The sequence below is a fragment of the Amia ocellicauda genome, chromosome 2 (genome assembly GCF_036373705.1).
Source record: "Amia ocellicauda isolate fAmiCal2 chromosome 2, fAmiCal2.hap1, whole genome shotgun sequence".
Classification (NCBI taxonomy): Eukaryota; Metazoa; Chordata; class Actinopteri; order Amiiformes; family Amiidae; genus Amia; species Amia ocellicauda.
In genome coordinates this window covers 62,875,412-62,901,486 of record NC_089851.1, presented here as the reverse complement: position 1 = coordinate 62,901,486, position 26,075 = coordinate 62,875,412, and the positions used below count along the sequence as shown (strand labels likewise).

Genomic DNA, 26,075 nt, shown 5'->3' with positions numbered 1-26,075 from the left:
GACTGCAATACCGCGAATTGCCTACAGAGATCATAGGTCTTCCACCATGTCTTTCAACCGCTACCTTATCACACAAAAACAACTATGAGATGTGTGTGTGTGTGTGTGTGTGTGGGGTGGGGGGGGGGGGGGACAAAAACAACACTGTAAGCATTTCCATCTCGTGTAATTGTGATTCCCGTCGAAATCATGCCAAAAGCATTATATTCAACTGCCACAGACACAAAGCTCTAATATCTCACCTGCTCAGACATCTACTACAGCTGTTCTCATACTCCATTTTCTATATTAACACTTGGCGGCTTGAAAGTGTTGTGTTAAATCAACTTGTGTAGGTCCTTGGACCAGCATTGGAAAGCAGAAGACCTGAAAGCATCCATTGAAAAAGGTCCATTTCACCTATTGAGCCATTTTCAAATTTTCAAACAAATCCATAAAAATAAAAAATAAATCAGGATTCTTACTTGAAAGACTAAATTCTGCTTTGGTTGGGTTAGAAGTGCACCACATGGAGAGGTGGTTTCTAGATGGCAGCACCAGAACTTTGTCCACCAGCAGACCAGTCATGTTGTTACTCAACATTGATTACATTTCACTCTCTCTGGTCTCTTCACACCAGCACAAAAAGCAAACACTACCCTTTAATGGTTTAACTTTGGGTATGCAGTGTTTATAGAATGATACATTTATCTGGCAATGCCAACATCTAGGAGACAGAAGTAGAGGCCTGGCTGCAATATGAACACTGATGACATCCCTACTCAAAAAGAGGAGAACTTTAAAATACAAAGAGTTTCTAACCAGTGTCCAATACTGTGAAAGTAAAAGTATTGACCAACACGTGTTCGTGTTCTAGCACGTTACAAAGTGCAGGAGAATATTTATTTCTACACAGAAGCATAATAGTCAAAATACACTCTCAGTGGAAAGAATTCAGGACTTTCATCCAAGTCATTCTATGGATTGAGTCTAAAGTGTAAACCCTACCCACCACAAAAAAATGTGCCATTGATAGATAACTATTTTAATATGTATCCATCTATAAATATACACACATACCTTTTTAAATTAAGGATACAAATACATTCCGACCACAACCATATATCAGAGGGATATAACAAGCTCAAAGTCTCTGCCAGACATTCGCACAACACAGCAGCGTCGGCTTCTGCAAACAGAGGAAATGTTGCACTTGGCAATTTTTAATCTTTTTTTTTTTTTTTTTTTTTTTTTTGCTTTACAATCATCCCCCCTTGAAGTTTACGGCACATCTCTCATGAATACCGTGAAGAGGCCTAATCCCCGTTCGGCAACACGAAGAGAACACTTCTGGAACAGCATGGATAAATATCTCTCAAGTGCGTACGCGGTCTCTCTCCTGGATAAGAACATAAACTAAGCCTTTTAAAGCCCCTTCAGAAGCTGCAGGCAAACCCAACCCATGATGGGTTTCACTTGGCTGGTACTTCAGAAACTGAGCAAAAAGACAGACAAGACTTAAAAGAAATGTATCCTGGGAACAAAATAAATAAGAAATGAAACATGGCTAAATGGTTCTACCTCGTATTTATAGCCATGGTATGAAATAGAAAGCATCTGTGTGATAAGAAGCATCTAGATTGTCTGCAGTCAAATGATGCACAAAGCTTTTCTAAATTGATCTGATTCAGGTGGATTTTTAGAGAAACATATAGTATCCAAAGGGAGGGGATCAACTTGAAAATGCAAATGATCGTCCAACTTCGCACCCTCAAGTGTCCACGCTGCACGGACCCTGCTTCCATTTTCATCAAATATGCATTTGAATCCAGCCGGAGCCTGCAGCAAGCAGAGTGATGCAAGGTCTTACCTCATCACAACAGTGACTCACTCATACGAGTCCCAAACCGTCTCCAGACCGAACCGGCTCCTCATGTGGAGGACGTCACGAGGAGAGAAGGGTGGAAGTGGGTCATTGAACATCTTAAACAATTTTCCTCAATTCAAATGTCCTGCTCACATTGTCATGAACAATATTTTCAATGCAGTGCACATCTTAGTCGAGCGGCAAATGGATTATGACGGGCAAAAATAGAAAAACTACTACCACACTACAACTACAGTACTTCTAATAATAAAAATGCTTGGATTTTGTACACCTCGATTCAGAGAAAGCAGACCCTCATCCATTACGTAGCAGAAAGAGTATATAATTGGGACACAAGCACATCAGTATCTGGCGTGCATAGACTTCAACAGGCTCAAAACATGTCTTAATTAAACTGATGCACAACTGCATGCTGCATCTTCCCTCCAAACCAGCTTCTTATGCAGGGAAATATACTATATGGGACAGGCTTTAATCTCCCTTGTGTACTCAAAAATATGAATGCAACTAGGGTTGTGACGAAGTTCGAATCCGCATTCGCAGATGTCGAGCTTCGCACATTTAGCAAATCCGAACTACGACGAATACTAAACCAAACGAATTCGAATTTGTAGCAAAATATTTTTGCCTACCATTACAACACGCACATGATGAGCCTGAGTCAGCCCGCTCATTGACTCAGTACAGTGCAGATGTTATTTTAAAGACAGAAGGGATGATGTGATCGTTACAGATAGGGCTGTAATGCTGTCGGAGCGCACAGACCAGAGCACCGCTCCGACCGGCACTTTAAAATCGTTAAGGCGATGAAGTGCATCTTTCTGTACCACCCTAAAAAGTGAATATTTTCAGTGTTGGCGAGTTCATGTGAGTGTTTTAACCTCACTCACAAATTAGCTGTAGTACATCCATGGCTGTCATGTGACAACGTGTTCAAATTAAACTGGTAGCTGTGCCTTGCAGCTTTAATACTTTGTATTAGTGTTTTAAAAGGTAGGATTACAACACGATGTAAAGTATCTAATGGTGCACACCACACCCACAAGATAGAAAGCATAATAATCACAGAAAAAAAAAAAAAACTTTGCGCATTAAGATAAAATACAACATTGCTAACAATGAAACGTCCATCAGCAACTTACTTTACCTTTAAATCTTGCACTTCTCTGGAAAACATTTCTTGACCACATAACTGATGCCAAACGTGGCCGCGCATCATCACTTCACAGTTAAACCTGCATGTCACCCCCCTGTGATGCTCTTCACAGCAGCTACTGCCTAACAAAGCAGAGCTGCTTGTGCTTTTGAAATGTAATGGGAACTACTAGCCTGAACTACATGTAAGTAGTAAAGTGACTAGTAATAGTGGTATTAGATACATGTTAAGAACTTAAGAAACCATGTAAGAAATGTAACATTTGCATCTGATGTCAATTCAAAATGTCTGAAGACTCATGAAATTGTAAATTTTTACAGTTAAATAACAGTAATAAAAGTACTCCATTACATTAAATTTTTTGACTATGAGCTGATGTTTTTCATCTCTATTTCACATGTACAGCATTTAAATGAAATGTTAAATAATTTTTAAATAAAAACTGTAGCAAACTGATTTTACAGTAATACAGGCAAATAAAAAAATGCCCCTCAACCTACAATGAAATACGCTACATCTGCATCCGATGGATTTAATGCTTTAAAATTCGGTTTCGATGGATGCGGATTTCTGTCAGCTCCGTCACATCCCTAAACACAACATGTAAAGTGTTGGTCCAGTGTTTCATGAGCTGCAATGAAAGATCACAGATGTTGTCCAGACACACAAAACACTTATTTCTCTCAATTTTGGGCACAAATGTGTTGCCATCCCTGTTAGTGAGTATTTCTCCTTTGCCAAGATAATCCTCCTGACAGGTGCGGCACATCAAGAAGCTGATTGAACAGCACGATCATTACACAGGTGCCCTGTGTGCTGGGACAATAAAAGGCCACTCTACAATGTGCAGTTTTGTCACAACAACACACCAAACAGGTCTGCAGTTTTGAGAAAGCTGTGATTGGCTGCTGACAGCAGGAATGGCCACCAGAGCTGCTGCTAGAGAATTTAAATGTTGATTTTTCTACCATACACCTCCAATGTCATTTTAGAGAATTTGTCAGGACGTCCAACCGGCCTCAGACCGCAGACCACGTGTTACCACACCAGCCCAGGACCTGACTGCAGTTCGACATCGTAACCAACTTCAGTGGGCAGACCCTCCCTCACTTTCGATGGCCACCGGCATACTGGAGAAGCGTACTTTTCAAGGATGAATCACGGTTTCAACTGTACTGGGAAGATGGCAGTATGGTGCCATGTGGGCGAGTGGTTTGCTGACGCCAATTATCGACATTTACCCATGGTGGCGGTGTGGTTATGGTATGGGCAGGCATAAGCTATGGAAAATGAACACATTTGTATTTTATAGTTGGCAATTTGAATACCATATCCAGCAACTTCGCACCACCATTGGGACCACATTACCCAGGCAGCAATCAACAGCCTGGTCAACTCTGCCAAGGAGTTGTGGCATCACACCAGACACTAACTGGTCTTCTGATCCACAAGCCTACTTTTTTCTTTTTAAAGGTATCCGTATTCCCACTCATGTGGGACCCATGGATTAGAGCCGAATTAATTTCAATTGACTGATTTTCTTATATGAACCATGACCCTATAAAATCCTTGGTATTATATTTTTGTTCAGTGTACATGTGTTGCAGTGAGGTGGGCAGAACTGAAAAGAATTGTCCTCATGAGGCACAACTAGTGCACTGCTTCCCTATTGTTTTCTAAATGGTAAAAATGGAACAATTCTACATTCCCAAACTAAAGTTTCTACCAAAAGGGAAGTAGCTTGCAAAGGATTAACATTAAGAACCATGTAACTTTTTCTTTTTCTAATGGCTGTAGGCTACAGAAAACTTCACTCCACACTGTGAAAATTACCTTTACTACAGAAAAACCAACATGCCACAGCGACTGTTCATTTTAGGTTCTCTAGGATAAAAAAAAAAAAAGCGATTTCATCTCAATATGATGTCACTTTTCCACTGAATGACTCTGGTTGCCATGGCTCCTAAACATGTTACATGTCAATCCACCAACACACAAAAGAGCACTGAGCGAAGAAGAAATCATAAGCACAATATAATCACCAAGAATATTGGGTTGTTTTTTGGGTTGTTTTTTTTGCAGGTATTCAGTCATTTTACCAAAATAAAAATTGACTTAATGTACACACCTTTTTTTAATGTAATAGTTCACCCAACTTCACCCAAATGATTCAACATGGTGTGTGGTGGGGCAGTTTTTTTTCTCTACACCACGGTTCGTCAAACTCAAATCTCCAGGATCCAGAGTGCGTTTGGATTTAATTCCACCCTGAGCTGTTAATCACACAAGTGAACTAATTATTCCACTTAACTGAAGCATTTTAAACCTCTAATGCAGCTGATCAAGTATCTGCTCACACTTTGCAATAATCGGGACAAGAATTCTTAATGAATTAACTTATGAATCCCACAGCAACAACACCTGAACATCTCATAGACTCTCCCCCTCTGAGCGTTGATGTCGATCACATGTGTAACAGTGAGCTGCAGGGTGTGGCTCAGTGTTGGGGAACCCAGGCTTGGTGTGTTGGGCTTGCATTGGGCCTCTGAACTCATAAGGAGTGTGTGAGGGATTAACGCACGATTCCTGTGCTATCCATGCATTCGCACATCAGTGTTTTAACAGGACCTTTGGCTCTTGATGCCTGGACTCAAGAGGAATACCACAGAAATGCTCCAGCTCACGGTGCACAAATGCCCAAAAGCAGGTCTGTGGTGCAGCTACCATGGAGTCTCTGGGAACACAATGGGTAAAAGCAGGAGGGCTGTGTATTCATCGTGTTGAAACAGCGGGCTATTTGGACCTGGCAGTTTAAGTCCAGGCTGTGGCGGTCTGCCAGCCGCCAGCGAATCCTGCCTCAGTCTTTCCAGCCATGCAGCATGCCGTGAAAAGAGGAGGTCAACTTGATATCTGGGCCCTGGCAATATCTGTCCGTCGTTCCCCTCACATCTGTTGGAGGAGTGCGACCACAAAGCTAAAGCGGACAAACCAACAGGGATCGCTCCAGTATCGGTGACAAAAATAGAACCCGTTTAGAAAGAAGCAAAGATCATAATTTTTTTTTTTTTTTAAAAGCCTGATACACGTGCAATGACTAATACTTAAATGTATATATTTTAAGAAGTCTCACCATCAATCTGCAGCAGTGCTAATTTGTTCTGATGTGACTGACAGCAGAAGGAGATCTCAGCTATGTTAATTGCACGGCAAAAAGGAGAGTGTTGATCCTGACAGTTTTTTATGCGGCTTTGACAATTTTAAATTACCCGTTTACACTGCTTTTGCTACGAAAACACTGTTTGCATATCAGCCCTAAGGACATTTGAATAATTCGATTCATAAACCCATTAGCATGCTTTTTACAGCAATAATGTAAATGTCATTGTAAAACAGCTTTTTTTTTTTCTGTGTGCATAACATTGATTTTTTTCCCCCAATCAGGCCTTATAAAAGAGAATACAGTCCGATAGAAAAACCCTGATCCTGGAGAGCAACAGTTTCTTATGTTTTTTGTTGTGGTTGTCGTTTCTATATTCAACCTTATACCTTCTTGACTGGATTCAATTACTGGGCTCAATTAGTGCACATTACCATGTGAACAAGGTATTTGTCGATGTAGAGGGACCTGTAAAACTGCAGAATCAGGACTGCGGGAACAGGGTTTGGCCATCACTGGAGTGAAGCATCACTGGAACGCAAAGTGAGAGCGAGCAGCTGCAACCCCCCATATCATTAACCAGACAAATGAGAGGAGAAGAAGGGCAGCAGTTGTAGTGGACAGGGCGGGCAGGGGTGTAAATCTAAAAAAACAGTCAAAGACACACTCGTTTACATATGATCCCACTGCGCAGAAGCTCAAGAGCAACCTTTCAAAGCGCAGAAATCATATTGGTTTTTCAGGCAGATACTCCCTAGGCTTAAGTGCATGGCACACACACAGCACAGCACTTTAACAAAGCCCTGAACGGCGAGCAGGTCCTTCAGACGGCACATTGTCTCTGAAGCAGAAACCAGCATCACGACAAAGGGAGCTGACTGGCTGCACCACAGGGTCTGCCAGCGCCCCACTCACCCCCTCCAACTGTCAAGAACTGCAACCAGAGCAACTCTGATGGGAATCTGGCGGTCGTCACTAACTGTTTTCAATCATAAAAATACCGTTTCTAGTCGTCCTGGCTTGCCTGGCCAATTCAACCCACAAGGATACTGATTGGATCTGGGCTCTCTTTTCCACCGTCTCGATGGCCTCAATGTAAAGTAAAGCACTCAGACAAAGCCCTACACTGGGCTTATATGGTCATGTACTGCGGCACTTAAGTGAGCTTTCCTTGGATACCATTAGCGGGTAACTTTAGCAATGGAAATTTGTGCACCTCAGAGTCAGACTGGGATAGTCAGTACAGCAGTCTTGGCAACGATATGCAGGTAGTGCTACGATTCACATTTTCTTTGACACTGAATATGAATGATGCATGTACAGACTATATACACAGTTTCAAATTCCTGGTACACACTAAAAAATAAAACTATGCAGTGAGCAGGAAAAAACTTCCAATAGAGGGAATGAGTAAATCATTTTAAAATAAAAGTCCACCTGACTGAGTAGTGAAGCTGTGACAGGCCTTCTTTGAATTGCTTTTAAAGCACGAATCAAAGCAAACCAAACAGCAGACAGGTGTTTAACTGTGCAATACTCAACTGGTCTATTTTGCTACAGCTATAAATGAGGGCAACAAGCAATATTACTCAAGTTCACATTTTGCATGAAGATTGTCCTGAAAGACTATAAACTGCAGAACAGTCAAAAAGCCAAGGCTACAGAAAAAGGACATAAAATGCACAACCATGCGTCTTGTATCCACAGACAAACAACCCATCACCCCGGATAAACCTCCATACCAAAAAAATAATAAAAAAAACTAAAAAAAAACCGAAGCACCACAAACTAAAAAGTACATTTAAAATTGCTCCACAACAGACCTTAAAACCCCAACCGTCGGTTTAACGCTTAAAAGGATCCCGCTGTCACTGCTGTGACTGAACTACCTTAAAGCACAAGCGCTACTAGGGGAAGGGATTTCTGTGCTTCTGAACTGCAATTAAAACTTAAGAAAAATCATCTGCCAGGATGAAAACAAGACAATTAGAGCGAATGGCTCTCGGTGGATCAATTCAGGCTTGCATAAAAAAATAAGAATAAAACACGGCAGAGATTATTTAATTTAGAAGCATTAAGGAAAGACATGAACCTACACTTCAAATCCTGCAATTGGACAAAGGCCAATGCAAATAGAAACCAGGCCCTGCACACTGGACAGTGGAGTGGGCAGAGAGAATTATGTCTGGGAATAAGTGTACAGACCTGCATTACTAAAGGTACTGTGTGTAACAAATGAACTTAATTTGCACACTGATGGGTTCTTTATCCCTACACAGTCAAGACCAGTGACCTCCTTGAAAGATTTAGTGCAATTTTAATTTCAGATCTAGACAAGCCACAAAAGACCAGCCCCTCTGCAGACGCGTCTAAGGACTGCAGCTTGAGGTTTTGGTATGATTGTACGTAGAGAAGACAGAAGCCCTCAGGGAGAAGCACACCTGCCTATATGAACCAGCCGTCTGAAAGGACTCTCCAGAAGAACATGCACATGCACATGCGTGTGTGTGTGTGTGTGTGTGTGTGTGGGGGGGGGGGGGGGGGGGGAAGAGTGTTTATCCAAGTCCTTGAGCTTGTTCAGATATCCCAGGCTTGCTTTCAAATGGTGTCAGACAGAAAACAGAGCTGGGAGATTTTAGCGAGTGCCCACCCAGAGAAACTGGCAACTTACACAGGCAGACTCCCAAACACCACACTGTAGCTGGGCCTGGGTAATATCGAAACCTTGATCCACCCAGTCAATTGAAACGCAAATAAGGTGCTCGAGGGCAGCTCAGCGTATCCCAGAAGCTGCCGGTTTCTTCCCGTGGGTCGGCCTCATTCACACCCTGGAGTGCTTTGTAAAGGTGCCTCATCGCAACACACTAAAGCCCAACAGTCTTGCATAGACACGTCTCAATTAGATTATACTCTTATTGTTGTTTAGTAAAATGTAGTTTTTAAAATCAATAACACTGCTGCCATGCTCTCTCTACACAATGCATTACACTCCTTTAATTGCATTACAGTGATGATTCCTGTATTATATAACCTCCTCTTCATTAAAGCACTGAACTTGATCACTATTTGACACTTATATGCCCCCACTTCTCAATTTTGAATGAAAAACCCTGTCATGAAAAAACTGACCAAACTGTCTTTTTATGCTTTCTATCCAGCTGGGTGCTGCAATGACAAAACCCAGACACATCTTGCTATGCGTCTTAATTTGGATTCTGCAAAGGTTAACGTACAAGGCAAAGCCGATCGCACTAACAACAGGCAGTGAAACCCCACATCCGAGGTTCTCTCGCTTACATCAGTCCTAACCACAAAAAACAATGGTTACATTTTTCCAAAACATAGACCTCCTTTCAGGAGTGAAGGTGGTGTCAAAGTGAACTCTAGACCTGTTATATTGATCTGTTAACTCCTTTATAAATAAATCAATTGCAGGCGCATCTGGGATTCCACACTAGTAATACATGAACATACATAGGTCTCCGAGTCCCACTGAAATATCTTGCTCAAGATCTTGGGCATGGGAAGGGGCTGCTTGTAAAATATTCAATTTTCGTGTTCCATTACTGGCCTATCTGCAAGTAAATGGGGAAATGGAAAGGAAAAGCACAGTTACGGATCTGGATAGTGCTGACATAAGAATGCCCAAGCTAGTGTTCGTGCTGTGCTAGTGATGTGGCCCCTGGAGGAAGCCAAATTCGAAGACCCCCTCGAAAGCAAATCAGTACATAGAAAATAGACAATACTGACAGCTCTCGGAATAGGACAGCTGTGTTACAAAGTGTTACAAAGAATGAAAGAGATCTATACTGTGAAAGATGTTTGCCATCCCCCCACCACCAATTTTCTGTGGGACATACTAGGGTATAACATACACATTTATTCCCTATAAACACCCATTTATGGTCACAGAGTTGGGACTATGGCATGTCTCATTGCTGCCAATGCGATAGTTGACAAGTTCTACAGGTCAGAATATATGTAAATAAATACAATCTTGTGCATGAAGGAGTACAAAGAACAGCACAAATCTAAATACAAATATGCACATATTTAATTGTTCCCCATTTGCCAACAATTTGTTTACTTTGTGTAGGTGATGGTGCAAGTTGATAACTCTCAGTCTGCCGACATCAAGCTAGTATCTGACACAGCACTGTACAGGAAACAGTCACATGCCCTATCTGTAGTGTTTTTTCGTTTGCTCATTTTAATAAAACCACACCTTTTTGCAGGTAAACAGCATTTTAAAATATATGCGGATACCAACAGATCAGAGACTGGTAACTCCAGTCCTCGAGGGGACAGATTCCTGACAATTATCAAAACTGATTAATATATGGAAATGGCAGGTAGATTTGACAGTGTACGCATCTTTATAGGCAGCCTTACCTTACAGAAATGAGCAGCACTGACAGTTTATTATATTGACAAGACCGAGCCGCAAACAAGACTGACTGCGTAAACAAACAGCAGTGTCTGGTCTCTTGGCCTTGGCACCCTACAAGGCCTGGTGCAAAAAAAAAAAAAAAAATTAACTCGAAGGGCGATGTTTAGTGCTGTAGAAGTGCTGGATTCATTTTGCTGGGTTGCAGAGCTGCTTATTTTAATATCGCACCCCCGCCCCCACAGACCCAACATATTAACAACCCTCATGTTCTAGTGTCATGACAACACACCATCGAATATTTTACAGTGCTGCCTGAACATCATGCCAATTATCAGGCTACTCAAAAGACTTGAAGACAAAAATACATAGTACAGTCAGATTGGAGTATTATGTTATGAGGGAGTAAAAAACTAGAATACTAGCATTCTACCAATTGATGTTGCAAGTATGGGTGAACAAGTTTAATTAAAATGGCAGATCAGACACTGCCATTCTGCTGATTTCTCCATTCTGGAACGATCTGGGATATATTGAGAATGCTGACTTCAAAGCATGTTACATTTAAATAAATATAACCCTGTTAACACCACCATTTAGGAACTTATAGTCTTCAAAACAACACAATGCTTAATGTACTACAGTCTTCGCCTTCAAGGATCTTTGGAACAGTGTAACCACTTGGCCCTGAACATGTCAGTCAAAACAACAGGGTCACCTGGAACATTCCCTAGTAAGGAAGATATTTAAGTCGAGAAACTACCGTTCCACGTCCGAAAAAAACAAACAAAAAAAAACAACCTCTGCCGAGATGGTGACATAAAAAGTCGAGACTGAACGATTCCCATGCCCAGTGGGATGGTGTTTTGTGGTTGGATGACCATCTGATGAGATGAAAATTCCTAGAATGGGCACCTAACCATGAAGGCTGGTCAAAAGAAGTTTGGATACGACTGTCATGGACATGAAAAGTCTGAATTGTTCAGCCCGAAGGGGAAGACATTTCTTAAACTAATAAACAGTCAAATATAGAACAAGGAAAGTGATAGTTTGGAAATCAAGCATGAATGGAAGGTACAGAAAAGGCCCAATGCTGTTCCATTTTTCCATGCTATTCTTTCAGGAAGACTAAGGTTCATGACCCTAAACACACAGCTAAACTACATGCAAAACAAAACAAAAAAACAATAGGGGTTGAACCCCCCCAATCTGCAAAGAAAGAGACAAGAGACAGAGAGAAGAGCAATGTGTGCTCCAGCTCGACACACAACACTCACCGTTCCCCAGCAGTAAGCAGGGTTCAGCAGCTCAGCCTACCCAAGCTTGAACACCGCGCATCCTCCCGTGCTAAATTGCCTAGCAACATTTGTTAATTAAGTTAATCAGGTGAAAGGATCTAGCTGCGTTGCGACCTTGAGCCCTTATGTAATACGCGTGGGTGTGGTGAAGGAGCATGGCCTTGATAGAAAACAGTGGAACATAGGGGAACATCCTAAACAGAAGATGAGAACAAGATTTTTGAAATCATTCTTGAACACATGGTATTTACACCAACCAGTGCAGCAGTCCTACAGATCGAGGGACCCGGTTTTATCTTGAGATTTTTTTTTTTTTTTTTTTTCATTCTTTGAAAGTATTGTTTTTTTGTCCATTATTATTAATAGCCAAAACTTGTTTTGTTTTAAAACTGTCCATCTATTGTGGGGCAGTAGAAATTTTAACCAAGCATCCTTTAAAGCAGCTTTGGTCACATGATTCTTTACATCATTCTGTGCCGTGCTGACACTGCGTACGGGCCCGAGCCGTCTTAGATCAGAACTGTGCACATATGTCCCAATTACAAAACATACAGGGTGATGTCAAATCACCACCCACAAATGACGAGTTATCTGCTCCCACAAAGTATACCAAAATAATAATCTTATTAGTGTGGAGGTGGTTTGTATAGATTAATGTGTACATTAATTACAAATACTAGAAAGTAAGCAACACCCTGAAAGTCAGCTTTCGGTTACTGTAAACATGAGAAAGAAACTTGTACACAGAATGAAACCTCCTTTATTTAGCGATTATGTGCCTGCAACTTTGTTTCTCATTTACAAAAATTAAAACGTAGAAGCAAAAAAGGATAAGGTTATTTACAAGTTCAACAAATTAATCAGTTAAAGAAATAAAGAAATGTATTGTCTTTTTGGAAATGTCAGTTCTGTCATTGTGTTCTTCTATTTGAAGGTGCTGTCTAGTGACGCTCGATGCATGAGGGTGCTGGCTAGTGACACTCGCATTGTGGGAGCCCTGCTGGGGCGGCTGTGTTGACACTGCAGTTAAGACGGCTGTCACGAGGCCAACTCTTGAGCTGATTAGAGGTGGAACCAGGTCCGACTGTAGCGTTCACACTGCACTAAGTCAGCATAGCACCACCTTAAAAGCGACCAGGTGTTAAATGATTAGCAATCTTACCATCTGAACACACACACACTAGATCATGTCATTAAGTGGACTATCAGCTTGCCAGAATATGGTCAATTTTTGTCTCGCTCAATCTTTTACGTCACCCAGAGAAGATTGTTAATAACAAAGTGAAAAAAGAAAGCGTGCTTTTAGAGCCGAAGGGAATAAAACACCACCCTTGGTATTCAGCACTAAAACAAGTCAAAATAGGTGCCGTCAGTAATTCAGTTCACGTTCGCAGTGTCAGTCATGCAGATTCTTCAAAAACAGTCACTATTGCTGCTCATTTTTCTGAGTCGTGTCAGACATTTTAGGTTAGAGGGAAGATGAAGAGGAGTAGCAGATTGCCCAAGGGACTTTACAACCCACTGCAAGTGCAAAGCTTAAACCAGACAATTAAAATGGAAGTAAAGGCAGGATTTACCTTTACAAAGTACATCATTTATTCTAATTAATGTAATCAGGCCTGGGTTTTATTATTTTGCAAAACATAAACTGACATCTGGAGTTCTGATAACGACATCTCAGTCAATGTTCTGTTTGTACAGAAGCAACTGAAAATATCCATCAGTAATGCACTAGCAATAAACTTGACATTTTCTTCATGACCAAAATAACTGCAAGTAAAATAAAGGCATCGGTCTGCAGCTCAACTTTTTCAATTCAATGTTCTAGGTTGTTTTTGTGTTTTTGCCAAACAATATGGATGTTGAAACCAGAATAAATGAAACTCCATAAAAATAAATCCTGAAGTGCGTGCAAAATAATTAATAAATTGCAAGTATTGGATAAAAGTATTAGTTCTCATTGAAATACTCAAACTTAATTTATCCTGTGTGTGAAAAGCTTTCCACCACACCAATTTCAATCTATGAAGCATACACATTTTAAAACTGCAATTAAAATTAAAATTGTAATTATATTATACTTAAAAGGAATTTAAAGAACTCTAACCCAATACATTTCCCTGAATATACAACACCACACACAAGTTCACACTGCTAATCAGATCTTTAGCACAACACACATCTTTCCTTGGACAATTTCAGACCATCTCCAAGATTTAAAACATCGCAACAAATTAAGGATCTGACCAAGTCGCATCATTTTCTGATCACTTGGTAGGTAGGTCACTACTAGCGTCCCGTCAGATATAACTTAATGAAAGAGAGCTTGCACTATTCCTCAAATATTTCTGAAGGTTACTATTGTCAGATCATTATTTAATCAAAACACACAAGGTGTGAGACAGGAATTTCCCCCAGTGCTTTTATTCTAAAGCTCTTGCATTGCATTTGCAGTTTTCCCATGTTCTAAACATCATAAAAATCCAACTGCAGATAAAAACACTTCCAAAGCAATAATCAATCACCCCAAGCTTCTTGATGAGGGTGTCATCAGTTGTACCTTAATACGGCTCTTTTTATTTGCCTGTTGAGGTAGTTGTACAGAATTTAGAAAGCACACGTCGAGCACCCGTGCTCACACAACACTCACCAGTTTAAACTCAACCTGCAGCCCCGCAAACTACTCGCTCCACACGTCTGACTGATCTTCACAACTTACACTATTTTCAAACACGGGTGCCACAGTGTCCCATTTGCTCTATATTGGATACATTTCTACATATTCATAAACTCCTATAAACTAATGCACATTTGTAACATTACATCTGTAGGACTCTCTGTAATGTTCCCTCGTCTTTGCAAGGCATTGCATCACCCTTCAGTAACCCTTGCTAAGCCCTTAGTGGGTAAGGCAGCAGTTAAATTAATAAATAAACACACAAATATCTTTCTTTGTTTTGGTTCAGAGCTCCACATGAAATATCACAATCCTACAATCCGATCCTGTCCAACCTTTTTCAACATGTTATTTAAAAAAAAAAAAGAGAGAGGGTGAGAGGAGTGCATCTAATTATGGATGTGGTTTTTGTTGGGGGTTTCTGGGGCTCTTTGTGTTCGGTCCTTCCCTACATTACACAGTTTCTGGGTCCTGCTCTCAGAGCTGGGGCAATTATATACAGTGCCCAGCAGATACACAGGCCTTTCTCCAGGCTTCTGAGAAAATACCGGAGTTGAGGGAGAACTGCCCTGCAAATCTCTCCTACCCTGAGGTCTATTACAAGATATGAAAACCCTGAAGTGGGTGCATAAATGAAAAATAACGTGGATGACAACTTTCTCCTGCGCTAACGAACCGACAGAAGCCAAGCACGTTTGTTTTACACTCGTCATTAGTCTAAATTACCAGCAGGCCTTTGTGCTGAACTGAATTACACAAGCAAGGAAGTCTCAAACTGTGTCCGAGTGGAATCCATAGAGGAAAACACTATTGCCGCTCTGTGGTTGAAGGGAAACCCCAGGAAAGATTCACAGGCCTTTCTGCTGTCGTTACCAATCTTATAGCGGGCTTCAAAAGGAGTCCAATCGTTATTTAACACAATCTGTACTGTATTGGTCAAAGATTCCTGAAAATAAAAGCATCTCGGCCTTCTCTGCACACTCTACCCTTCAGTGAGATTTTTGTTCTTTTGCAATTGAGTTTTGAGGCTGAGGGGGTAGGTAAGTTTTGATGACTCAGCTGTGGTGGTCTGACTTGCTGAAATCACTGTGGTAACTAACTGCCAACCAGTACAGCTCAATAAAGATCTTATGGTGGAGGATTATCAAAAGAAATACAGTCAGCAAGCCAAGCACAGACTAGTTCACTTTTTCTTTTTGCCCAGGACTTCCAAAGCTTTTCCCCTCTAACACTAGAAGCAGGGCAGGAGTGACGGTATTATTATTGTACTTTTATTGCTCTGGTTAGTGATTACCGCAAAGTATTTACAAATAAACACGCATTGGGTTTGACCATAATATTTACGGATAGCTCGTAACTTGCATGATTTTCACATTATTTACAAAGACATAAACTGGGATACATGCAGTGGTAGATGAGGGGGGAAGGGGGGGGTTCATTAAAATTCCTCATACATTTTATTTTATTTCCAAGATTTCCAGGAAACAAACGAGCAAAAACACAATGCAGACTAGTAACCTGAGCACGTTTTGATAAAAGCATCACAGATCGGGCTTTTGTTCAATTCAAGTAATTTAACATTTGAATTGAGAAACAAACACAAGCACAGTGACTTGATATACTTTCCATTGGGTCCTGTAAAACAGATGGAATATTAAACCCCAACCAAAAAGGCATATAAAAGTAAAAGTGCTATTTTGAGTAGTTTAAAATATTCACAAAACACGTCAATTACATTACACCGTATGGAAACAAATTCAGAACTGCTACCTATTTATACAATCTGGTTCTTGTCAATACACGCTTGGTGCAGGGTGCTGCTAACTGTGGTCAGCTTTAGGCTAAGGCTGAAGTCACAACGAGAGAGAGGGGCTGCTGGCGCGCCTGTGCGCTGCAAACACGCCGCTTCCTGCCAGCGCTGGGGTGTCACAGCGGCCCCCGCCCGGCCAGCCGGCCACCTCGCAACACCGGCGGCACTTTCGCACGAACGGGCCCAGCTGCAGTAATACTAGATGCATCACATGCCTACATAGTTTTGTCAACTCGCATGGATCAACTCATGTAAAGCAAGATGCATGTTTTGTATGCCATACGCGTCCTAGCGAGACTCCTTCCAGCTATGTGCGTGTACACGGACATGGGAACCGATCAAGCCCATCATGTGATTTTTGAGATGCCTGTGTGTTCACTTCACCACCCCACCCCCAGACCTGTTGGGCACGTAGTGTCCGACTCGCCAGCGAAAATCCCCTGCAGAGTAACCGGGGGTATTAACCGCACAGTCCTCAGTGTCCGCGTGTATCCCGCCGAGTCACAGGACACCGGATTCAATCGGCTACTTCTGCGAACAGGCGATACTGTATAAACCAGCGGGAGCAGCTCCACGACGCGCTCGTTTCCCAGGGGAGCCTGTTCTGGATCCGGGACGCTGCAGCACATGCCTCAAACCTGAAGGGCTACAATGCAGAGCAGGGCGGGGAGCCGGCGTGCTCCCTCTCCCCGGCGCCTTCGGGAACCGGGAGCCCTGAACCCTGAACACGTCACACGTCGGAGCCGAGCGCTCGGATACGTCAGCTCATCTTGTTATTGTCGATCACGCAGTGGTGGCAGTGTTGGTACAGCACTTGTGTGACCCCCAAGTTGTATTATACCATCTAAAACACACACACCTTTAAGTACGTAACGCGCCAGGCCGCACGTCTTCCTAGCAGAGTCCGTCCCCGCGGAAGCGCACGTTTAAACCCGCAACAGCGGAGCAGCGCGGCGGCACACACCCGACCGCTCGCCGCGTCTTCTCGGGGAAACTGCATTCAGGGCGACCGGGGCTGAAATGGAGGGCTGTAGCATATTAAGTGCAATACGGCATCAATAACGTGTCCATCGCGCGTCACGTCGGGTTTGTTTTTTAAAAAAGGAGAAAAAGAAAGAAACAAAGAGGCGAGCAACACAGGCGGCGTTTGCAGCCGGTTGCACAGCGCGCTTATGTAACTCGCGGGGTGAAAGCAGAGCGAAACCCGGAGCGAAAGAGCGGCCGGCCGGCACAGCGCGAAAGCGGAGTGTCCGGCTGACAGCACGACCCAAAAGCGAAGGATCCCCGGGCCCTGGCATTACTCCATACGACAGGGGGACAAATAAACATGCAGGAAATCTTACCTTTTTAACCCTAGAAGTGTGAAATTAATGCCTTCATGACCCTAAATGTGACAAGAGAAATGTAATACTTTTGTTTAGTATGTTTTTGGGAGGGGGTGTTGGGGGTGGGGATATTCCACTCCTGTTGTAGAAATAAGGAGGAAACAGCCAATGCACTTTCTGCGTTCAAAAGCACACAATTATAATCCAAACGGGGCTTCCTCGCCGGGGATATTTCTGTTCTTTCAATGGTAACAATGTTGTTGTTGTTGGTGGTGTTGAAAGGCGGCGATGGGGGTCGGGGTTGGGGGTCCAAACCCTGCACCCAGTTTCTCTCCCTTTAATTAAAACAGATCACTTTCCTTTTGAGGAGGGCACTGCAAAACAACACAAAAAGGAAGAGAGTGATATTTTGTATCCCAGACGTATCCCCTTTTCTTTTTCATCGACAAAACATCTGCGAGGTATCCATCTTCTGCTGTTATGAAACTTCCAAGAAACGGCTTAAGAGGAAGAAGAAAATACAAGAACAGAGCAAAAAAAAGAGGGAGAGCAAATGCTTACGAAATGGATGGATTTCTTTTTTTTTTCTTTCCAGCTTCCAGCCAACTTGCACCAATAATAAATCCTCCGCGCAACTCCCCCCCGGGTCTCTCGGTTGAGTAGAAAACTGCGTGTGCGTCTTTTTGGAACAAAACGCTCCTTTTTGCATCAAGAAAAAAGGAGTTTTCTCCTTTAAAAAAATCCGAATTTAAAGTTATTGCATTCACTCCATCATGGTGGCCATGTTTGAGAGACCTGAGCACAGCCTGTCAACCTCCCTCAGACAAGTAGTCCCTCATTAAACATTAAGTTGGCCGTAGTCTTTACAGATCGTGTTTGGAGGGCAAATACTGCCACATAAATAAGACATAATAATTGCATGATGAAAGGGTGAGAGTAATGTGATAAAAACATGAATGAAATCCGTTCAATTAAAATACTTACTGACCCCGGCGGAGGGATACATCGGAGTACTCTTCAGGTAAGAAGACTTTTTCAACCAGCAGCTACACGGCTGCTGTAAAAACGCGGTGTGGACTTTCGGGACGTGGCCCAATTAAGTGTGACATCTTGTTTAAAGTTATTGTTTCAGGCGTGGATTTATTCCTTTAGCAATAGTGGGGAAAATAAATGAGCGTGTGAAAGAAAAAAAACGCGCTCACAAAACGAGCTTTTCAACGAGTGGACTATTGTAAATAAACAGCAAAATATAATACACAAAATCAAATAACTAACAACATACTTAGCACATTTGGTTGATACAGCTTGATTTCAAATTGTGAATGTATCCAAATAAAATGAAACGATTTTAATAAAATACAAATAAAACGGCTATAGCAAAGAAAAGAGAAAGAAAAGGGGGTTCCGGTAGAAATTGGAAGCCCGAGTGCTGACGTCACACGCGTTTCAGGACAACAAGGGTTTGTTATTTTGACGCCGCGACGCAAACGCGGCGCAATAAAGGCGAGCAGTCCAACATTATTAGCGAGGGCTGTATTAATGGTCAGACTTGTAAGGGCCAGTTATCTGATATATGAACCCAGACAAACGGATTAGCACTCGGAGATAACAGTCCTATCTGCACAGCTGAAACCAGACACCGCGGGGGCGCCGCTGGGAGCTGCTGTCACTTGTTACTGTTGCCAGCTCCAGCAGTCTATTGCAACCAATGCAGCAGAAACGTCGCCTCCTTGATATTTATTTACGAATTTGAATACAACCCGTTACTTTATTGTGTATGTACAAGTTTTTCACTCCCTTATTGATCTGTCCAGTTCTTGGGGCTTTATCCTCCATGGACCACAAACACTCGCGAATTGTGTTTGTATCCATTTAAAATGTCTTCATGGCTTTAAAGGTAGAATTAAGATTAAGCTTTGGATTCAGAGGTGAGACCAAGTTATTGGCTATTGTTTGCATATATCATAGCAAAATATTGTAGGGATCTGGGACTGTAATGTTAGTGTGTGTGGGAGGGGTGGGGCAGAATGTTTGGGGGTCTGATTTATCGAGTGTTAGGGGTGTTGTTGCTGCTCGGGTCGAACGTTAGCTGGGGTGCTGTGATTGGGGGGCTAGGAGATGTATAAATGAAGGCCTTCCCCATGGCGAGTAGCAAATAGGCACTAAGACTGGTCCATGGACAGTTGGAGCAGGGTGCCAGTGACGAACCTGTGAGTGAAGCCCAGGAGCCAGCGGGACGGCAGAGACGAGTCCCTGCCTTGACACAAACAAGAGAGCGACAGCGACGCAGAGCAGCAGCACGGCAGCAGTGAAGAGGCCTGGCGAGAGGGAGGCAACATGGGTCCAGGGTCTGACAGCGTGACCCAGTTCAGCAGCTATAGTTGAGCAGTAGGGTGCATACATGCAGGCCCCAACAATCTCAAGCAAAGGAGAACAAAAACTGGACTTTGCCCCATGCTCACCATTTACTTCTCCATTCCCCGCCCCCCGCACATTTCCAGATTGAGGGAGAAGTAGCTGGGAGCAAGACTAAGCTCAGTGTTGTTCCTGTAAGGCTGCCTGAGAATTAACCTGTTGCATTCACCCCAACTCACCCTCTCTTATTGTTTTTTTTGTAACCAGTAAAACACTACATGTGATATATTTTAAAATCCTATGAAAATATTCTGAAATGTACAATTTATAGTTGTGAAGGTGAGGATGACGGGTTTCTCCAAACAATATGTACATGGCATGGACCCAAACAGAGATGTGCAAATCTGCTTAAAATCTAGTGGCTATTCATCACTTTGGTACTTCTTCAAAATTACAATTTATAGGATCCTGTACAATAAATTATATTTCAGAAAAATCCCTTGAATTTATTTTTGTAGTCCATCGCATCCAAACAACAGTATTATTATTATTATACACTGGCCTATATATACTGTATATATATAATGTGTTCAAACATGATTGGCATTTCATAGTGAGTCTAGCACACACATTTGCAGGGCTCGAACATTGCAGCAGACTGGCTGTTGGCAGCCATTGATCCCTTGAAATATAACACAAAATCTAAGAGTCAATTTTTAAGCTTTTAAGATTGTTGTGCTCTTACCAAAAATGATGGCCTCAAAAAGTAAGTGCACAGATAGAGTCTTGCTCATTAGGATTCTGGTCTCTCCCACTAGGCCAAGATAAATAAAGGTCAGTGATGGGATGGAAAGAGTCCAAAGAGGAACAGGTGCCAGTGGAAGTGCTCTTCCTGGTTTAAAAGAGGGTTCACTGTCTTCAGAGACAGTGCTGAACTGATTCCTCAAGTGGAGAGTTCACAGAGACGGGCCTGATGCGAGATCTGTCTGTGCCATTAACCGCACTCTGAAGACTCGAGCAAATCTCTCATGATCAGCACAGCAAACATGAAGGAGCCCAATTCCGGCTCAAGGAAGTCATTACTATGTAACAGTTTAACAGTACAATCTCCTTTCTTCAGTATAAAAGTTGTGCACTTTGTTTATTCTTCTTGCTATTTACACATTCTGTGATGTAGATAAAACCATAAGAAATCATAGCATTTCTTTCTTCCGTTTTTTGCTTTTTGTTTGTTTAATTGTACCCCCATATCAGAACAAAAGCAGTGAAGAAAGCTCATGTTAAATTAACAAGAATATGTTTTAAGTTTGACCTCAAAGTATTTGGCTGAATTACAAATGTTTTTATTTATTAGTTTGAACTAGGTGTAGTCTCTATTTTCAAGGTGCTCCGAACAGTACAATATGTTATGTTTTCACCACAAAACATAACAGTATATTCAATGTTTGCTTCTTAACTAATTCTAAAATAGAAAAAAATGAAATCTCAATACTAGGATAAAATATGGATTATTGGAATGTTTTAAAATGTTTGATCTAATTCCTATAATCAGTGCATATATATACTTTGTTATATATTCCCATTTTCCTTTTGGTAGGTATTTTACATTGAGACGTGCAAGCTTTTGCCCATGACTGTATATTGCAAAATGTACTCAGAGATAAGTGTGATGTGAGCAACAGTCAGGCATTTGCTGAGAGTCACACAGATTTATTAATGAAATCATTTATTTTTAAAAACAACTCACCCACATACATTGTCAGATTTCAGACACATCACAGATTGTCCAGCTAATCCTATCACATTAAACCATAGTAGGTGCACAGGGACGGCCCCAAACAAACATTAAAGCTTTAAGAAAATATTAAAGACAACATGTTTATGTGAGCTATTTATGATCAAGAGTTCCCGGCTGTGATAAACAAAACTAAGTGAATCATACAATTGAGAAAAGTACTGATATTCCTTGAGAAAAGACGTAATGCATGCAATAGAAACCATTTGAACTCAGACCAATGAATCGCTCTCAGTGTAGTTCTAAGCAAATACAGAACGCCAATTTGACGCATCTTGGAAAATAAGTGATTCAGGTAAAATCAATGCACTTGTTTTCCCTACAACAGCCCAGAGTCTTGGTAATAGCAAGACACACTTTCACTGGTCCCCCCAATATACACTGATTGGCCACTTTATTAGGTAAACCTCCCATTTCCATGAAATAGACTGCACAATCGGTGACAGTATCATGTGTTCAGATTATGCTATTTAAAGCAGGTGGGCAGGTACCTATGGATTGTGTGTGTGTACAATTCAGAGGGGAAATGGGCAAGACGGGTCATGGGAGTTGATGTCGGGTGCACCAGTGTGAGTTTGTCAGAAACAGCACCCCACTGGCCTGCCCAGTTACCAGATCTCAATCCACTTGAGCATCTGTGGGCTGAGATGGAACGAGCTATTCAGAGTAGAGATCCACCAACAGCCAATTTGCAACAACTATGAGAAGCAGTGGAGTCGACATGGGCCAGCATCCCTGTGCAACGCTTTCGACACCTTGTAGAGTCCATGCTCTGATGAATTCAGGCTGTTCTGAGGGTGAAAAGGGGAGCAATGTGCTATTAGGTCGGAGAACCTGATGAAGTGGCCACCCAGTGCATACTAGATGCTATTTTTGTGGCACGCATCGAAAGGGGTTTGCAATGAGAAAATTGTCAACTGGAGTGAAACATATCAATAGAATGGCTGTGATACAAAATATGATATCTCCTCTGAGCTGGCGCCTCAGTGACACTTGGCCTGGTGTGGGATCTCACAGTGACAGCATTTACACTGTGTACTTAATCCAACACCCTCTCTGCCACCCAGCTACAAGGCAGGTACACACAGCATGAGAGATGATGGTTAGCCTGTGAAATAGAAGGAGATACTACTGTTCACCTCTCATCTTGTTTTTATTATTTTCTCAAACCAGTATCACACTTCCCATTATGAAAGGAAGCGTCAGTCCAGATGGATCTAGGTAATGCGAATGATTTAAGCAAAAGTCTGCATAATACCACTTGTGTATAGTAGCAGGATTTCCGTGTGAACAATTACATTTAAATGTGTTATAACAAACAAGAAACAACTATAACAGCGTGACATATGTTTATGTTTTTCGTATGTATGCTCATTTTCCTCCAGGCTTTAATATCATTGTTTTCTGTATTCATATTCACAGCTCACTGCTGCTGCTGTCTCAACCAAATATCAAGTAACACAGCAAGGTTTCGTCCCAGGCATGTCCTGCCTGGATTCAATTATCCCAGGCTTGCCACTCTCCTGGGAGCCCCGTCTGCACTAGGCAGTGGGTCATTATACTCGTGCATTCTTTGCAAGGTGGCAGGACTTATTTTTCCCATACAATTTTATGATGCTTTGCAAGTCTGAGGTTTCACTCCTCACGGGCCTGGAACTATCAAGGCTTTAGTCCACGGTTTATTATGGTTGTTGAATGTGGCTGTGACAGGAATATCCTACACTGTAATGAGCCAATGGGGTGTATATAATTATGGTCTGTTTCAATAGGCATTATAGCTTACTTAGCTGGGTTTTGATACTGTAGATTAAGACTGGAAAGGGCCAACATACTTGCCTACCAGACGCATAAGGAGCCCTCATCACCCACCTCCCCCTCAACACACACTTCTCTTCTTTTAAAGTCCTGTTGAGAATCCTTCCAGCGCTATCACTTCCCAGTGGCGAACACCCTCTGGGGGGGTCAGTTGCTCTAAAAGAGACTCTAACCAATGGAGCTCTGTGTCTGAAACGGTGGTGAAATCCTGAGGAATTCTGCTGCATATAAATCGCATTTTGTTGTCGACAATAGAAATGGAAAACATTCGCATGGCAACAACAGAAATGCACTGGAAGTCTCAATGACATTTTGTGTATGCGAATCAGTTTTTAAGTAAATAAACAATAAGTCACACTTTGTTGAGAATTCAGAAACCGTAGTGCCAATATAGGGTGGCACAGTGGGGCAGTGGTTAGCGCTGCTCCCTCACAACTCCTAGGACCCAGTTCCTGTGTGGAGTTTGCTTGCTCACCCTCTGGCTGTCCAGGTTCCTCCCACATCTCCAAGACAGGCTGTTTCTGAAGACGGGCTACTCTAAACCGCCCTGCAGGTATGTGAGTGTGGTTTGTGTGTCTGTGCTGTTCTGCGAAGGACTAGAATCATGTCAAGGTTGTCCCCTGCCTGCTTACCTGTGCCCTTCAGTTTAGGCTTCAGACCGTCTCCTCCGGCTCCTGATTGTGTAACTTGCAACTTCCCCTTGCTGTTCCAATTCCTACCCATAACTACCCTTCAGCCTAGCCCTTTGCAAAGCTACTCACGTCAGCCCTTCACGGATGAAGTTGTGCTGATGCACTAGGGAGACATCTGTCCCTTCACACGCAGCCGGCCCACGCTGCAACCAAGCGATTGTATCGGGCAGAGGCCTGATACTCTTTTCACTTCTACAGCCACAATGTCATTAGCACCACAGTGGAGGTATCCTCAGCCGAGATATCCCCACCAAGACCCAGCAACATTCAGCAGATAGTGCCCCACATCCTGGGAGAGCTTATTATGAAAGAATGGATAATAAAAATGTAATAAAAGTAAAAGGGCACCACAGCCATCGAAGATGTCTGCCGCAGCACGGAGGAAAAGTGAGCTGGGAAATCATAACCTGTAGGATAAAAATCAACTCTGTGGGGCTCCGCTTACTCAAGGGTCTACCTCACACGTATATACAGGCACAACTGGGGCTCAGAAAGCAACACCAGACCAAGACAACAGCAAGGCATTCAGTCTTCCACAGAATAACAGACAGCTAGTGTGGCTTTGTTATAGTCTTGATATTTCATTCCCTCTGCTGTGTTTGAATCTGATGCCACTGTCGGGACTGTATTTGGGAAGTGATTGTTTTTCTTTACTTTAACTCACTATTTTCAGTTGGTTTAAAAAGAAAAAAACTGCAGCCTTGTTTTTGTGCACCGTTGACTGTTTTTATGCCAGCTGAATAACACAATGGTGCTAAAGGTAACTTATAACATGCAGGAATGATGAAAAACAAAAGGAGTGACAATACAGGGATAAAGGCAGATACCGAGATTTACTCACAGTTTAACCAAGTCAGTGTTTGTTGATAGTTTATAGGGGTTAATGCCTTTGATTTGGTCTGTGAAGTGAGTTGAACTGCACCAGATAAGGCTACTGTTGCAGGGCGGCATTTCACCTTATTTATATATATTACAGAGGAACAGTTTTATTTGCATTTAGATTAAATCAATATTCTTCAGAAATAATCTGTGACTGAAAGACTGACCGTGCAGGTAAATTACAACTTTCTCTTGCATGATGCATGAGGTAGAACTGCCAATTCAATTTCAAGAAGCAAGATCTTCTTCATCATTGTCTTCTTCCTCATACACCTCTTGTTTACTGTATAACATTGTTTTTAGTTTTTTAAGCTGAGAAAAGTATCCTTGAAAAAGGGAAAGTTTAAAGTGAAGGCACAAGAGGGAGAGAGAATGGACGCAAATGGGTTTCCCTGCAGTGAAGGATCAAATATAACAATCTGGTTGGTCAGAGCTTAATTATTCTGGAAAACATGCTTAAAAAACAATTCTCGTCTCCTAGAAACTAGCATGGAGAGGAGGCTCTACGGGGAAACTAGCAGCGACTGTTATTTACTGTACAGCTATTCATTGGCACAGTGCTATTAGTAGGGCCTTCTTGTGAACCACTGTTGAAGCTACACTTATGGGGGTTAATCTTCTGATAGGAGGCATTGTTGTAGGTCTCAGTCTGTTGGTGTTAACAGATACAAATAATCAGATTGTAATACTGGCTCTGTTACATGTCTTTGTTTGTGCTTTGGTTTTTAACATCGGCCAAACCATCGCTGTTTTGATTCGGCGCGCCCCTGCAGATTGGAGAGGTGCTTTCTGTCCGTTAACCCCGAATGTGTGTCAGTCTGATGCTCCCAGCACTGCTCCCTCACAAGCTGGGCCTCAATGT

At 42.2% G+C, this 26,075-nt stretch overlaps 1 protein-coding gene across 6 annotated transcripts in view; it reads right to left on the bottom strand.

Annotated features, from left to right (window-relative positions):
- The window catches only part of kmt2ca (lysine (K)-specific methyltransferase 2Ca), a 143,380-nt gene extending 124,829 nt beyond the window's left edge, over window positions 1-18,551 (bottom strand). For all 6 annotated transcript variants that reach the window (XM_066688276.1, XM_066688287.1, XM_066688316.1 and 3 more), the window contains exon 1: window positions 17,696-18,551. The gene's annotated coding sequence lies outside the window, so the exon portion shown is untranslated. The remainder of the gene's footprint in view (window positions 1-17,695) is intronic.
- Window positions 18,552-26,075: the final 7,524 nt, after the last annotated feature.